This window comes from Lynx canadensis, chromosome B3 (genome assembly GCF_007474595.2).
Source record: "Lynx canadensis isolate LIC74 chromosome B3, mLynCan4.pri.v2, whole genome shotgun sequence".
Classification (NCBI taxonomy): domain Eukaryota; kingdom Metazoa; phylum Chordata; class Mammalia; order Carnivora; family Felidae; genus Lynx; species Lynx canadensis.
In genome coordinates this window covers 119,132,507-119,147,939 of record NC_044308.2, presented here as the reverse complement: position 1 = coordinate 119,147,939, position 15,433 = coordinate 119,132,507, and the positions used below count along the sequence as shown (strand labels likewise).

The 15,433-nt window shown below is 36.5% G+C and overlaps 1 protein-coding gene across 1 annotated transcript in view; it reads right to left on the bottom strand.

Moving 5' to 3' along the window:
* LIN52 (lin-52 DREAM MuvB core complex component) overlaps positions 1–15,433 on the bottom strand; it is a 106,090-nt gene that overhangs the window by 72,577 nt on the left and 18,080 nt on the right. The gene's annotated exons all lie outside the window — the stretch shown is intronic.

The following is a 15,433-nucleotide window of genomic DNA, read 5'->3' as shown; positions in this document are numbered from 1 at the left end:
ACATGAATAGTACTGATACGAACATACAGGTACAAGTATTTGAGGTCTTGTCTTCAATTCTACTGGGTATGTATCTAATAGTGGAATTGCTAGGTCACTAATTCTATGTTTAACCTTTAGGGAACCACCAACTTTCCACAGTGGCCACATCATTTTACATTTCCACCAGCAATGTATGAGGGTTCTAATTTCACCATATCCTTGCCAGCACTTGTTATTTTCTGTTTTTAAGAAAACTATTTTTGGGGCGACTGGATGGCTCAGTCGGTTGAGCGTCCGACTTTGGCTCAGGTCATGATCTCATGGTTTGTGGATTCGGGCCCGGCGTCGGGCTCTGTACTGTCAGCTCGGAACCTGGAGCCTGCATCAACTGGCTGCTCACAGATTCTTTGTCTCCTTTTCTCTCCGCCCCTCCCCTGCTGTGCTCTGTCTCTCTCTGTCTCTCAAAAGTAAATAAATGTAAAAAAAAAAATTTTTTTTTAACTATTTTTATTATAGCCATCTTAGTGGGTGTGAAATGATATCCCACTATGGCCATGATTTGCATTTCCCTAATGACTAATGATGTTCATCTTTTTATGTGCTTATTGACCATTTGTGTATCTTCTTTGGAGAAATGTCCATTCAAGTCCTTTGCCTATCTTTTAATTGGATTGTCTTTTTGTTGTTGAGTTGTAAAAGTTCTTTATATATTGTAGATACTAGCCTCTTATCAGATATATAATTTACAAAACTTTTCTCCCATTCTGTGGGTTGTCATTTCACTTTCTTGATAATGTCCTTTGATGCACAAATGTCTTTAACTTTAATGAAGTCCAATTTATCTATTTTTTACTTTGTTGCTTGCATTTTTGGTGTCATATGTAAGAATCTGTAACCAGATCCAAGGTCATGAAGATTCATACTGGGCATTTTATAATCATCATCCAATCTAATCCTCTCAACAACCTAATAAGATATTATAATTAACTCCATTTTAAATACAAGGAAAATGAGGTTAGAGAGATAACTTGTCAAGTTTTAGTAAGTATTAGAACAAGTCTGTTTCCAATGTCCAGGCTCTTACAATTCCCAAGCCAGTTTTTCTCTCCATACTCACAACATGGCATCTTGCTTCTTTAAAAGGGGAATGAGGGACAACAAGACAGAAGTTACGGCCTTTTTGTAATTTAATCACAGAAGCAGCATTCCACCATTTTTGCTGTCAGTGGATCCAGCCCACAGTCAAAAGAGTAAGATCATGCAAGGGCATAAATACAAGCGGCAGGGATCAGAGAGACCATCTCAGTCTGCCTACCACACCAGAGTCCTAACATCACATATCCCTCCTGGGTGATCTTCTCACTAATGGCTTTAACTAGAATTTAAAAGCTTATGATATTCAAAACTCTATTTCCTGAGCACTAGATCCACATATTTAACTATCTCCTGCATATGTCCTCCTAAATTGACTATACATACCCTTAAACAACTGAACTCTCCCATCTTTCTTCTCAAAGGTGATCTTCTTCCTATATTTATCCAAGCCAGAAACCTGAGTCATTTTTCTTAAAAACTGAAATATATCTGACAATATCAGTGTGCAAATTTAAGGTGTACACCAAGAGTCATTCTTGACTCCTCATTCTTACTGACCAGAATTCCCTGACCCCAATATAACCAATCAATCACTAAGACTTTCCATTCTACTAACTCAGATTTCTAGGAGCTATCCTTCATTTTTCATTTCCACTATCTTAGTTCAAGGGCTTACCATTTTAGTCTGGCTTATTAAAGAAACCTAACTTGTTTCTCTGTCTCTACCTTATTCCTTTTATTACCAATCCATCTTCTACCGTGTTGGCAAAGAGATATTTTTAAGAATGTAAATATGATCACACAAAATTTCCCATATGCTCCCATAACGATAACAATTAATAGTTTTTAAGCACTTTTTAAGTGCCAACACTACGCTAAAGTTTTTATAAACAATATTGTGTCAAATCATAAAAACAACACTCTGAGGTAAAAGCCCTGAAAGTGTAGTCAGGAAACTCCTAAGGATCCTAGGGATCGCTAAGCATCTTTCAGGGAGTCCATGAATCCAAACCTATATGTACAATACTAAGATGCCTTTTTCACTCATTCTCTCACAAGTGACCAATGAAGTTTTCTAGAGCTTACCCAACATATGAAAGCAGAAGCAGATATGAAAATCTTTTTTCAAGCTTTCATCAAGCTGACAGTAAAGAAATTGGAAAAAATACAAAAATGCCACACTGTTCTCAATATTTTTTGTTTGGAAAATAGTTATTCTTCATAAAAATGTTATTTATGTGAATATGTAATGGATTTATTCCTATTTTAAAATTCATTAATTAAAAAAAAATTTTTTAGAGGCACCTAGGTGACTTAGTTGGTTGAGTGCCAACTAAGTTGGCTCAGGTCATAATCTCACTGTTTATGGGTCTGAGCCCTGCATCAGGCTCTTTGTTGACAGCCTGGAGTCTGCTTCAGATTCTGTGTCTCCCTCTCTCTGCCCCTCCCCTACTCATGCTCTGTCTTTCTCTGTCTCTCAAAAATAAATAAATGGTAAAAAATATTAAAAATTAAAACATACAATTTTTAAGAGAGAGAGCACAAAGGGGGAGAAGGGCAGAGGGGGAGGGGGAGGACAATCTTAAGCAGGCTCCACACTCAGTGCAGAACCCAATATGGGGCTCAACCCCACAACCCTGGGATCATGACCGGAGCCAAAATCAAGAGCTCGATGCTCAACTGACTGAGCCACCCAGGCACTCCCATTAATAAATACTTTTAAATTTTCTCAGTTTTAATTTCTGCAACAGTAAATATAGACCTAACCCCCCCACACAAGAGCTCTTTGGGGTCACCATGAATTTTTAAGAGTTTAAAGAAGTCCATGGGGCATCTGGGTGGCTAAGTTGGTTAAGCATCAGACTCTTGGTTTTGGCTCAGGTCATGATCTTGTGGTTTCATGAGTTCAAGCTCTGTGTGGGGCTCTGCATTAGCAGCACAGAGCCTGCTTGGGATTCTCTGTCTCCCCCTCTCTCTGCCCCTCCCCACTTGAGCTGTCTCTCTCTCAAAATAAAAAAATAAACTTAAAAAAAAAAGTCCTGACTCCAAGAAGTTTCAGAACCACTGTTCTAAGGTTATTATCTCCATTCTACAAATGAAGAAACTAGGGCTTAGAAAGTTAAGTAACTTGCCTAAGTGGTAGACTGAGGTCCATAATAAATCTGTATGACCCCCAGAACCCAAGCTCTTAATCACTATATTGCTCTCACCTGTTAGCTATTTATCATCTGGCTCCTACCTACTTATTTCCAAGTTAATGTTCTTTCCCTTATATTATTCTCAGGCCGTCATTTTTTTCTACTAGCCTTAGTTTCCTTAAATAGAGGCCCTTCTTAAGCTATATTTTGAAAAAGCAATTCCTACAAGTTGTTCACTACAATAAGACAGTATACTCTCCCAAAGCTTTCTTTAAACCAAACTTATACTTTTCAACCTATCAAATACAGATATAATTCCTTGGATCTGACTTAAGAACTTCTTAAAAACAAACCTCACAAAAAATCCACAGTGATGCCAATGATTATACTAATTTCCCAGGGTACATGTTTGGAACCATGAAACAGGGACTTAAAGTCATTGCTCACATGTTTTACTTTAGTTACAATATATTCATTTCTACAAAAGGCCTAAGAACTGAAAAAGAAAAACTATGCTGGACAGTGAGCCACTAAAGATTGTGTATAGTGCTTCAGTGATAACCTAAACCTTCACAACAAAGATGCCCAGACAAGCTCTTTTTCCTCAGGCATCTTCACAGCAATGCAGTTCCCTCGTCATGTTGGCTTTTCTTTCTAGATGACTGGGGAATGAGACAAAGATTCATTTTCCCACGATGTAGTTCCAATCCCCATGAAGTTATTTTTTTTTTTTTAATGTTTAAAACTATTTCTCAGAAGAAACCTATCTAGTAGACTCTACTGTTTCTAAATATAATCCACTGCACAGGGTAGATTGCCCATTCAGGGTCAAACTGGAAGGTCTATAAGCACAGCACTCATCTAAGTCATTCATTATCCAACTGAAATCAATGGTTCCAGTATAATTCCCTATGGTTTCCACATCCCACCCAAACAACTTTTCTCTATTCTAGTAATTCTCCATTGCTTAGATCTTCTATTTCCATTTTATATGATGAATTCACTCTATATTTCTTATATCACTACCCATAATGGTTTCCACACACATACAAAAGGATGTCTTCTGCTTATATATTTAAGTGGTACCCAAGTTTTAATTACTAACGTGAAATTAAAATCTTCCTTATCCTTTCCTTTCCAATTCTAAAATAATTATACACATCAACTCAGTTATTCGATCACTATGCAAGTTTTTTTGTCATATAGTGCTCAAGTTAGTCAACAGTTAAAAATGCTTTGGTTTTTCAAGAGAAGTGGTTTTCCAAGGACTTTCACATGACAAGTGATAACACATTTAAAAATGCACCACTCAATAAGGTTTTCAGAAAACTTACACATCAAATCAGGAAACCAGTGAGTTGCAGAAAACATACGTTCGCTTTGTCCATTTGAATTTTTTCCATTATGTAACCAATAATGATAGTCTGGTATTCTCGTGAGGAAGAAGTAGGGGAAGAAAAGAATTCAGCCAGCCCAAGTCACACTATTAATTTAATATTTATTTCTAAGATACTGCAGCTTTGACATTATCACAATCCAAATTAAAATGACAGGGGCGGCTTAACAAAAAAGGAAAATACTGCTGGACTGAACTACACTAAAATTCAAAACTTCTGTTTAAATTGGAGAAATATGAATATGGATTATATGTCAGATAATCATATTGTATTATGTCAAATTTTTTGAGTGTGTTAATTATATGGCAGATACATAAGAGAACATCCTCATTCTTTTAAAATAGTACTGAAGTATTTATGAGGTGTCATAGTGTCTGCAGCTAGCTCTCAAACAGTTCAAGAATAAAACAGTAAACTTAAAATTATATGTGGAAAAACAAAGCAAATGTTAAACGGTGAATAGGTGAAGGGTATTGTAAGTATCGTACTATCCTTGAAATACTTTAAAGAGATTTGAAACTTGACAAAATATAAAATTGGGAGGAAAAAAACAAACTTCAGTTCATTAAAATATACCATGAAGAAAATCAAAAGGCAACCCCCATGTTTATAGCAGCACAATCAACAATACCCAAAGTATGGAAAGAGTCCAAATGTCCATCGATGAATGAATGGATAAAGAAGATGTGGTATATATATATACAATGAAGTATTACTCGACAATCAAAAAGAATGAAATCTTGCCATTTGCAACTATGTGAATGGAACTGGAGGGTATTATGCTAAGTGAAATTAGTCAGAGAAAGACAAAAATCATATGACTTCACACATATTTAAGAGACAAAACAGATGAACATAAGGGAAGGGACACAAAAACAATATAAAAACAGGGCGGGGGACAAAACAGAAGAGACTCAAAAATATGGAGAACAAACTGAGGATTACGGGAGAGGTCGTGGGAGGGGGGATAGGATAAATGGGTAAGGGGCACTAAGGAATCTACTCCTGAAATCACTGTTGCACTATATGCTAACTAATTTTGATGTAAATTTTAAAAAATAAAAAATAAAATTTAAAAAAAAAGTAAAAAAAAAAAAAAAAAAAAAAGAAAATCAAAAGGCAGGGGCACCTGGGTGGCTCAGTCAGTGGAGTGTCCGACTTCAGCTCAGGTCATGATCTCACGGTTTGTGTGTTTGAGCCTCACGTCGGGCTCACTGCTGTCAGCCTGTCAGCGCAGAGCCTGCTTCAGATGCTCTGTCCCCCTCTTTCTGCCCCTCCCCCACTTGCGCTCGCCCCAAAAATAAAATAAATATTAAAAAAAAAAAAGAAAATCAAAAGGCAAGCCATAGAAAAGAATATTTTTTCTTTTTCTTTTTTTTTAAAGTCAACATTATTTTTATTTTTTTTCAATATATGAAGTTTATTGTCAAATTGGTTTCCATACAACACCCAGTGCTCATCCCAAAAGGTGCCCTCCTCAATACCCATCACCCACCCTCCCCTCCCTCCCACCCCCCCATCAACCCTCAGCTTGTTCTCAGTTTTTAAGAGTCTCTTATGCTTTTGCTCAGAGAGGAATATTTGTAATTTACGTAACTGACAAGAATGCATATCTGGGATATGTTAGCAATACTTGCAAATCAATTTTTAAAAGACTGACAATCCAATTTTTAAAGATGGACAAGAGATATGAAACACTTCACTGAAAAGGTTATCCAAATGACCAATGAACATATGAAAAGGTGCTCAACCTCACTGATCATTAGGGAAATGCAAATTAAAGATCCAGTGAGATGCCATTCTACCTATTAGAATGGTTAGAATTTAAAAGGCTTGAGAATATGCCTGTTAATAAGGATTTGGAGCATCTGAAATTGCCAATGGGCTTGTAAACTTGGAAAACTGTTTGGAAGTAGTATCTATTAAATCTAAACATATCTATACCCATAACCCAGCAATTCTACTCCTAGTTATATATACAACAAAAATGCATATACCAAAAAGGGGCATACACCATGAATGCTCAGAGTATTTATTTATAATTACCAAAAGCTGGAAGCACTCCAAATGTTTATGGTCAGCAGCTTGAAAACATTGTGTTGTATCCTTGCAGTGGTATACTACACAGTAATGAAAATAAATAAAAGAGGCCAGACACAAAAGAGTATGTAACTTGTAATTTCAGTTACATACAGTTCAAAAACAAACAAAATTCTTTCACGATATTATGTAATAGTGCTTGCCTTTGGGAAAGGGGCAGGTAGTCACTGGAACAGGAATGAAGGCTTTACATAGTAGAAAGACTCCATTTCTCTCTCTTTTTTTTAAGTTTAGTCATTTATTTTGAGAAAGAATGAGAGGGAGCAGGGGAGAGGCAGAGAGAGAGGGAGAGAGAATTCCAAGCGGGATGCAGAGCCCAATATGGGGCTGGAACGTATGAACTGAGAGATCATGACCTGAGCTGAAATCAAGAGTCAGAAGCTCAACCAACAGAGCCACCCAGGTGCCCCGGAGAAATTCCATTTCTTCATCTGTTCTGGGTTGTGGCTACATGGAAATACTAATTTTATGAACATTCGTTAAGCAGTAAATTATAATTTATGTACTTTTCTGTATGTATATTATACTTCCATTTTAAAAAGTTTATTAGGGGAACCTAGTTGGCTCAGTTGGTTAAGTGTCTGACTCTTGATATTGGATTAGGTCATGATCTCGCAGTTCGTGAGTCTGAGCCCCACATCAGGCTCTGTGCTGACAGCTCAGAGCCTGCTTGGGATTTTCTCTCCCTTTCTTTCTGCCCCACCCCACTAGTGCTCATGCTCTCTCTCTCTCTCTCTCTCAAAAATAAATAAATAAACTTAAAGAAAATTTTTTAGGGGTGCCTGAGTGGCTCAGTCGGTTAAGCATCTGACTTTGGCTCAGGTCATGATCTCATGGTTCGTGGGTTCGAGCCCTGAGTCAGGCTCTGCTGACAGCTCAGAGCCTGGAGCCTGCTTCAGATTCTGTGTCTCTGTCTCTCTCTGCCCCTCCCCCACTCACACTCTGTCTCTCTTTCTCAAAGATAAACATTATAATTTTTTTTTTAATTTTAAGTAAAAGTTTATTAAAGAACAAAAATTGTCACAGTGGAATTTTTTTTTTAGTTTTTTTTTTAATGTTTATTTATTTTTGAGAGAGACAGAGACAGAATGCAAGTGGGTTAGGGGCAGAGAAAGAGGGAGACACAGAATCCAAAGCAGGCTCCAAGCTCCGAGCTGTCAGCACAGAGCCCAATGCAGGGCTCGAACTCACAAGCTGTGATGTGAGATCATGACCTGAGCTGAAGTCGGACGCTCAACCAACTGAGCCACCCAGGCGCACCTGGAATATTTTCATATCCTGAATCTGAGGTCTGATTTTACTTCCCAACCAAAGAGCTGCAATTTCATTTAAGACTGACATACACTCAAACAGGTCTTTGTTCCTACTGAGTAGTTAATACTAAGAAATATAGTTCTCTAACTACAAGAAAGAAGGGCTGAAAGCATACAGGTGGACAAAATGTTGGCCAATGTTTGCTTATGAAAAGATGCCTCTTTGCCAATTAGGTCATCTCTTGCCCTTGACCCAGCAAGTTACTACTCTATTTATTCCCAAATTTCTACTTTCGGAAGAACATGCTAAGGATGGGAAATGAAGTATCACAACTTTCTCCTTTCTATATGTCACTTACTTAAAATGACCAATTGTCATTAATGGATCCAGTCATTTTTATTTAGAAACAGTCCATAAAAGAGTTTAAGTTTTTAGCTGCACAGGAAATCAAGAGATTTCAAGTAACTTTCAAGTTAACTATAATTTTGTTTCTAGAATAGAATAATTTTTCTCTATTTTTTAAAGTTTTTCAAGGCGCCTGGGTGGCTCAGTCAGTTAAGCACCTGACTTTGACTCAGGGCATGATCTCACAGCTTGTGAGTTTGAGCCCTGTGTTGGGCTCTGTGCTGACAGCTCAGAGCCTGAAGCCTGCTTCAGATTCTGTGTCTCCCTCTCTCTTTGCCCCTCCCCCACTCACACTCTGTCTCTCTCTCCCTCCCTCAAGAATAAACAAACATTAAAAAAAAATTTTTTTTAATTAAGTTTTTCTAAACAGAAGAGTGTTCGTTGTGGGCAATAAGGAAAATTCAGATAATTTTAAACACAAAAAAAGTCACTCGAGATAGCCATTAAAACATTTTTGGTGTATTTCTGGTGCTTATGGGACAGAATAAATGTCTCTTCCTCTGGGACAGAAAAACAAACAACACAGAGAAGATATTGGTATATTTCCTTCCCATCATCTGTCTACATCCATGTTCTTAAAACAAAATAAAACAAAACAAAAAGCAAAAAAGAATTTTAAAAAAACAACTTGATTTTGTGTTTTGTATTATCATTTTTTCACGCACAATTATCCTTACATATAATGAGCAATTTTCTGTACTTAAATTCTCTTAAATACTTCAACATTTTTAACAGCTACACTGTCTTATACTGTGTAGATGTACTATAATTCACTTGGTTATTCCCTTAATGTTGAACTTTAAATTGTTTCACTATGTATATCTTCCCTACCATACATTTTGTAGGTAGTAGAATTATACAGAATGCTACTTTAAAACCAATCCCATCCAAATTAATGTATGCCCTGCTTTCTTTCCTCTATCCTTGCCTCCCTCTCCCTCCCCCCAAATCTGAAGAGAATAAAATACCACAAGCATTTTATGGTAAAATCCTCTTTGTGTGTAAAGCCATTTCAGAGGCAATGTTGGGTTTATAAAATAACTTGACTAATGGATAAAATATATGAATGCTTATAAACCTTAAAGGCAATTTGAGGCTTTGTGTATCCTAATTTGTTAACCAAGGGAAGAATGAGAAATAATGGCATGTTTTATTTCCCATTATCATAATACATTTTTAAAAACAAAATACTTAAGGCTAAACTGACAATTTCTAATTATGAGGAATAACCTTGATCCCTTCAAAGTGGGATTTCTAGATTTTATACTGTATTACTACCTAAATAGGATGCCATGCTAATGACAATGGTGAATAGCAGGGCAGTGCCCAAAACAAAGAAAACAAAGATGAATTTCATTTGGTATTTGAGAAATGTGGATTACAGCACTGTCTTTAAGGTGCTTTTGAATCAAGTTCCCTGGCTTTATTTTTCAGGTTAAAATAATTTAAATTTATACCTTCTTGAATTTCCCTTTCAACAGATATAATTAAGAAACATTAAAAAAAAAAGTTCATCTTTACAAGTGAAGACATAAACATTAAAACAAGACATTAATATTTTGCCTACCAAATTCCAAATTAGCAGTGACTTTAAAAATTAAAATATGTGGTGTTCACAAGGATGTATGGGTAGGAAGTGCCTTTCTAGAAGACAATTTGGCAGTGTATTTCCCTCTCTGTCAGAGATCCCACAAACTTCCAGTTACATATAAAATGCTGTCTTCACTTCTGGGAGGAACTGACCCTGTTGCTGATATAATCCAAATATAGCTGTAATTAATAGATGTATCAACATCAACTATTTGGGGCCGATTACTGTTATTTTAAACATAGTTCTTTATTTTTGAAGTATAGTTGACATATAATGTTATATCAGTTTCAGGTGTACATCACAGTGATTTGACAAGTCTATACTATGCTCACCACGGTAAGTGCAGTCACCATGTTATTTCAAATTTAAACTTCTGAAATTTATTTCCAGAATCCAAAGATTTGGACCTCAACTATATATAAAGCCATACCAATTTCCTGAATAACTACAGGCAAGCTAAGTGAGTAAAACAGCACTACTGTGGAAGAAAAGTATACACAAGTAATTTATTCAACACAGAGGCCGATCACCTGCCAATGAGTACTGTAGAGGAAATCCACAAATCCATTTCTGAAGTTATGGATTCAGAACCCTGTTTCACGTGTTGATTTCCCTGAGATAAAAATATCTATTCAAAACAGTACTTGTTGCCCAAACATTAGATAAGAGCACTGCTGTCACTCTACTAAAAACAGCCACCTATACAAATGGATGTTACTTATATCTAAAAAAAGATTAAGGTACCTGCTTCCTAAGGGACCTGTAGAAGAGTTAGGTGATGTTTTTCTTTAGCTGGATCTTTCTCCTTCTTCTGAAGTCCCTGTAATTAGTCAGGCTCAAAGCATCACAGTAGGCTCTAACTTCAGCTTACCCCCTCAGGTCCATCCATCCAGTTACCTAGTGCTGGAAATGATACAGCTGAAACATCTCCTGCCAGTGTACTTCTCTGCATTCTCACCATTCTCACTGCCACAATTCATTCAAGCCCTCAAGTCTTCTTGCAGAACTCCCACAGTAGTTTCCAGCCTCCTGTCTCTACCATTCCATTCCATTCCATCCTGTGCACCAGTGCCTCCTAACCAAGTGAACTCCCTACTCAGAGATCTTCAGTGAAGAATTTTTAATGACCCAGAAAAATGCTTAAGATAGAATAAATTTTTTAAAATGCACTAATTATATACATATAATTAGGCTAAAATTATATACATATACTATAGTCTCAGTTATGTTAAAAAGCAAGTCTGTGTATATGTATGGGCACAAGCAGAAACATATACACGACATCCACACACAAAGAGAAAAGAGTGGGGCAAAAAAACACATCAAAATGTTAAAAGTGGTTACTGCATAGTGGTGAGGCTGTAATTCTTACTTTCTTTTTTATCTTTACAGTAACAGATTTATGGTAAAGTCTCTTTTAGCTAAGTGTCTCTATAAACCATCTATAATGAACACACAGTTAATGTTATAGCCATTAAAATACCTTTTAAAGAACTTTTCACATGTTCCCATTACCTATAAGCCTAACTCCTCATCCCCTAGAATTCAAGGTCCGCCTCAATCCAGCCCCTATCTCCCTCCTTGTTTTAGTTCTTATGGACCTTGATGTAACCTGGGCTTCTTAAAAAACAGATTAGATCACTCCCACCATCCCCTGAGCACAGCTGCTTCTCAAACTGTTTCGCTCTGAATATTCACTCCACCTGGAATATGGCCCCTTCTCACTCCCACCTAACAAGCTCCTATGTGTTCTTTAAGGTCTATTTTCAATGCTCCAGAAACAGCAAATACTACTACACCCCTTCCCCTTGTCCACAGCAGACAACACTAAGTTGTCTCTCTGACTCCAGGCTCCTTCTCAAAATCCTCAATTCTATGGCCCTAGACAATCCTTACTAACCAATCCATGTTAACATACAAAATGAAATATGTCATTCCTGTAACAATCTAATATAATTGCCCTCTTCTCCCCCAGCCCATAGGTCTTTGTACTCTTAACGGAGCTTATCTCCTCTACCTTCTATTAACAATCATTTACTTAATTGTCTTATCTCCTTTTCCTACTAGATTTTAATCTGTACAAGGGCAGTAATTATGTCTTATTTAACTTCACATCCCCTACAGAGCCTTGCACGAAGTTGGCACTCAGAGTCGCCAAATACTCCATTCTTTTGAGATTATCTTATCACTCAAAATGGCTAAATATTTGAAAGTTTTCTTAAAACAATTAAATTCTTCTTGAAAAACAACTAAAGAGTCCAAGTTCATTTCCTGAATTTTAGCCAATATTCCCACCTTAACTTAATAAGACATTGTCTAATATCACACAGCAACCTGCAAGTTCAAAGGATAGAACAAGAGAAGCTGAGATGAGACAACTGAGCCTATTCTGAGGGAACTATGTCCAGATACAAAAGCTACTGAATTAAACTACCACATTTTTAGAACTTTTTTCTACCAATCTCCTTAATCAAAAACAAAATATTCTTTCTGACGATAGAGAATCTAAAGGACTCTGAGCATCAGAAATATGTTGCTTTAAAAAGGGATTCAAAAAATAGGGAGATGAAAAGGAAAAACAAGAAGCTAAAAAAATCAAGCAAGGCATCAACAAAAGTTACGCAAATAGTCTGGTAAAGTCACAAGAATTTTTTACCTAAATCAGAAACCCAGCTCAAGAAATGGGAGTAGAGTTAAAGCTGGTAGTACAGTAAGACTCATGCTGCCATCTAGAGGTTAAAGGCAAGACAATTTTCCTCCTCAATCAATCAACTGCAGTTAATTTAACTTCTATTATAGAGGGAGACTGAACAGGCCTTACAAAGTAAGCCAGACAAATATCTCTGTCAGGCCACAAAGAAAAATACCCAGACTGTAAGAGCCAGTTTTGCTCTCCTTCTCTTCCTTCAGATTAAAATAAAAAATGTAAAGAACAGAGCTAACTGTTCTTTAGAATTTTATCTAGATGGGAAACAGTTTCTAGATATAAATGGCCATTTTTTCAAAAATAATATGCCTCGAGGATAGAGAAGTCTACTATACCACAGGATAGCTTGGAGGCAGAAGTTTTTCTTTGGTACTACCTTTGTACCTTTGTTCTCCTCCTTATGATTTTCTTAATATTTTCTTTTCTCTAGCTTACCTTACCTTATTGTAGAATACAGTATATAAGACATATAGCATAAAAATATGAGTTAATTGATTTTATCTCATCAGTAAGGCTTCTGGTCAACAGTAGGCTAATAGTAGTTAAGTTTTGGGGAAGTCAAAGTTATACAGAGATTTTCAAATGCACAGAGGTTTGACACCCAAGCCCCATTATTCAAAGGTCAACTGTATTTCTCTAAAGTACCAAATGAGCTTTAGAAACAAAACAAGTTAACATGGGTTAAAAAAGAGAGGGGCAAGCCAAGAAACACTCTTAACTATAGAGAACAAACTGAGGGTTGCCGGAGGGGAGGGGGCGGGGCAGGAATGGGTTACACAGGTGATGGGTATTAAGAAGGGCACTTGTGATAAGCACCAGGTGTTGTATTTACGTAATGAATTACTAAATTCTACACCTGAAACTAATATTACACTGTATGTTTATTGGAATTTAAATGAAAACTTGGAAAAAAAAAATAAAGACTAATGAGCAAATGAAAATTAAAATGAAATTAAGAAGACAATAACATTGGGGCGCCTGGCTGGCTCAGACAGAGGAGCACACAACTCTTAACGTTGGGGTCATGAGTTCAAGCCCCACATTGGGGCATAGAAATTACTAAATAAACAAACTAAAAAAAAGGGAAAACAATAACATTTGTAACATCAAAAAATAAAATATTTAAGAATTAACAAAATGTAAAACTTGTATTTCAAAAACTACAAAATATTATTGAAAGAAATTAAAGACCTAAGTAAATAGAAAGACATAGTACATTCAGCTATCATCTTAATATTATTAAGATGGGAATACTCCCCCAACTAATCTACAGATTCAATGCACTCTCTCAAAATCCCAGCTGACTTCTTTGCAACAAGTTAAAATTCCTATAGAAATTCAAGAGACCCAGAGTATCCAAAACAATCTTGAAAAAGAACAAAGTTGGAAAACTCACACATCCCAATTTCAAAACTTACTACAAAACTACAGTAATCAAATCAATGGGGTAGTGGCATAAGGACAGACATAAGATCAAGGAAGCAGAACAAAAAGTCTAGAAATAAACCCTCACATTTATGGCCAACTGATTTTTGACAAAAATGCCAAGACAATCAATAGGAAAAGAAAAGTCTTTTCAACAAATGGTGTTTGAAACAACTGGATATATCCACATGCAAAACAATGAATCTGGATCCCTACCTCACACCATATACTAAAAAATTAACCTAAAATGGATCAAAGACCTAAATGTAAGAGTTAAAACTATAAAACTCTTAGAAGAAAACACAGGCATAAATCTTCACAACACTGGATTAGGCAATGGTTTCTTAGGTATGAAACCAAAATACAAGCGACAACAACAAAAATAGATAAACCAGACTTAAACAAAATTTGAAAATTTTGTGCTTCAAAGGACATCATCAAGAAAGTAAAAAGACAACACACAAAATGAGACAGAACTTCTGCAAATCATATATATGATAAGTGACCTGTTTTCAGACTATACAAAGAATATTGGGGTGCCTGGGTATCTCAGTTGGCTAAGCATCCAACTCCTGATATTGGCTCAAGTCATGATCCCACAGTTTGTGAGTTTGAGCCCTGCATCAGGCTCTGTGCTGACAGTGTGGAGCCTACTTGGAATTCTGTCTCCCTCTTTCTCTGCCCTTCCTCCTCTGCTCACTGTCTACTCTCTCTCTCTCTCTCTCAAGATAAATAAACATTAAAAAAAAAAAAAACCCTCTCACAACTCAATAATAAATATATCCAATTTAAAAATGGGTAAAGGATCTAGGGGAGCCTGGATGGTTCAGTCAGTTAAGCGTCCGACTCTTGGTTTCAGCTCTGGCCATGATCTCACAGTTCATCTCACGCTGTCTGTCTCTCTCAAAATAAATAAATAAACTTAAATAAAAACAAATAAAAATAGGTAAAGGTTTTATTTTTTATTTTTATTTTTTATTTTTTTTAATGTTTATTCGTTTTTGAAAGACAGAGAGAGACAGAGTACAGCAGGGGTGGGGCAGAGAGAGAGGGGGAGCACAGAATCAGAAGCAGGCTCCAGGCTCTGAGCTGTCAGCACAGAGCCCGACGCGGGGCTCGAACCCACCAACCGTGAGATCATGACCTGAGCCGAAGTCGGACGCTCAACTGACTTAGCCACCCAGGCGCCCCTAGGTAAAGGTTTTAAATAAACAGTTCTCCAAAAAAAGATATACAGCTGGTCAATAAGTACATGAAAACATGCTCAATATCATTAGTTATTAGTCAAATGTAATAACAATGAGTCTAAACAATAAGATACTACTTCCCATTCATTAGG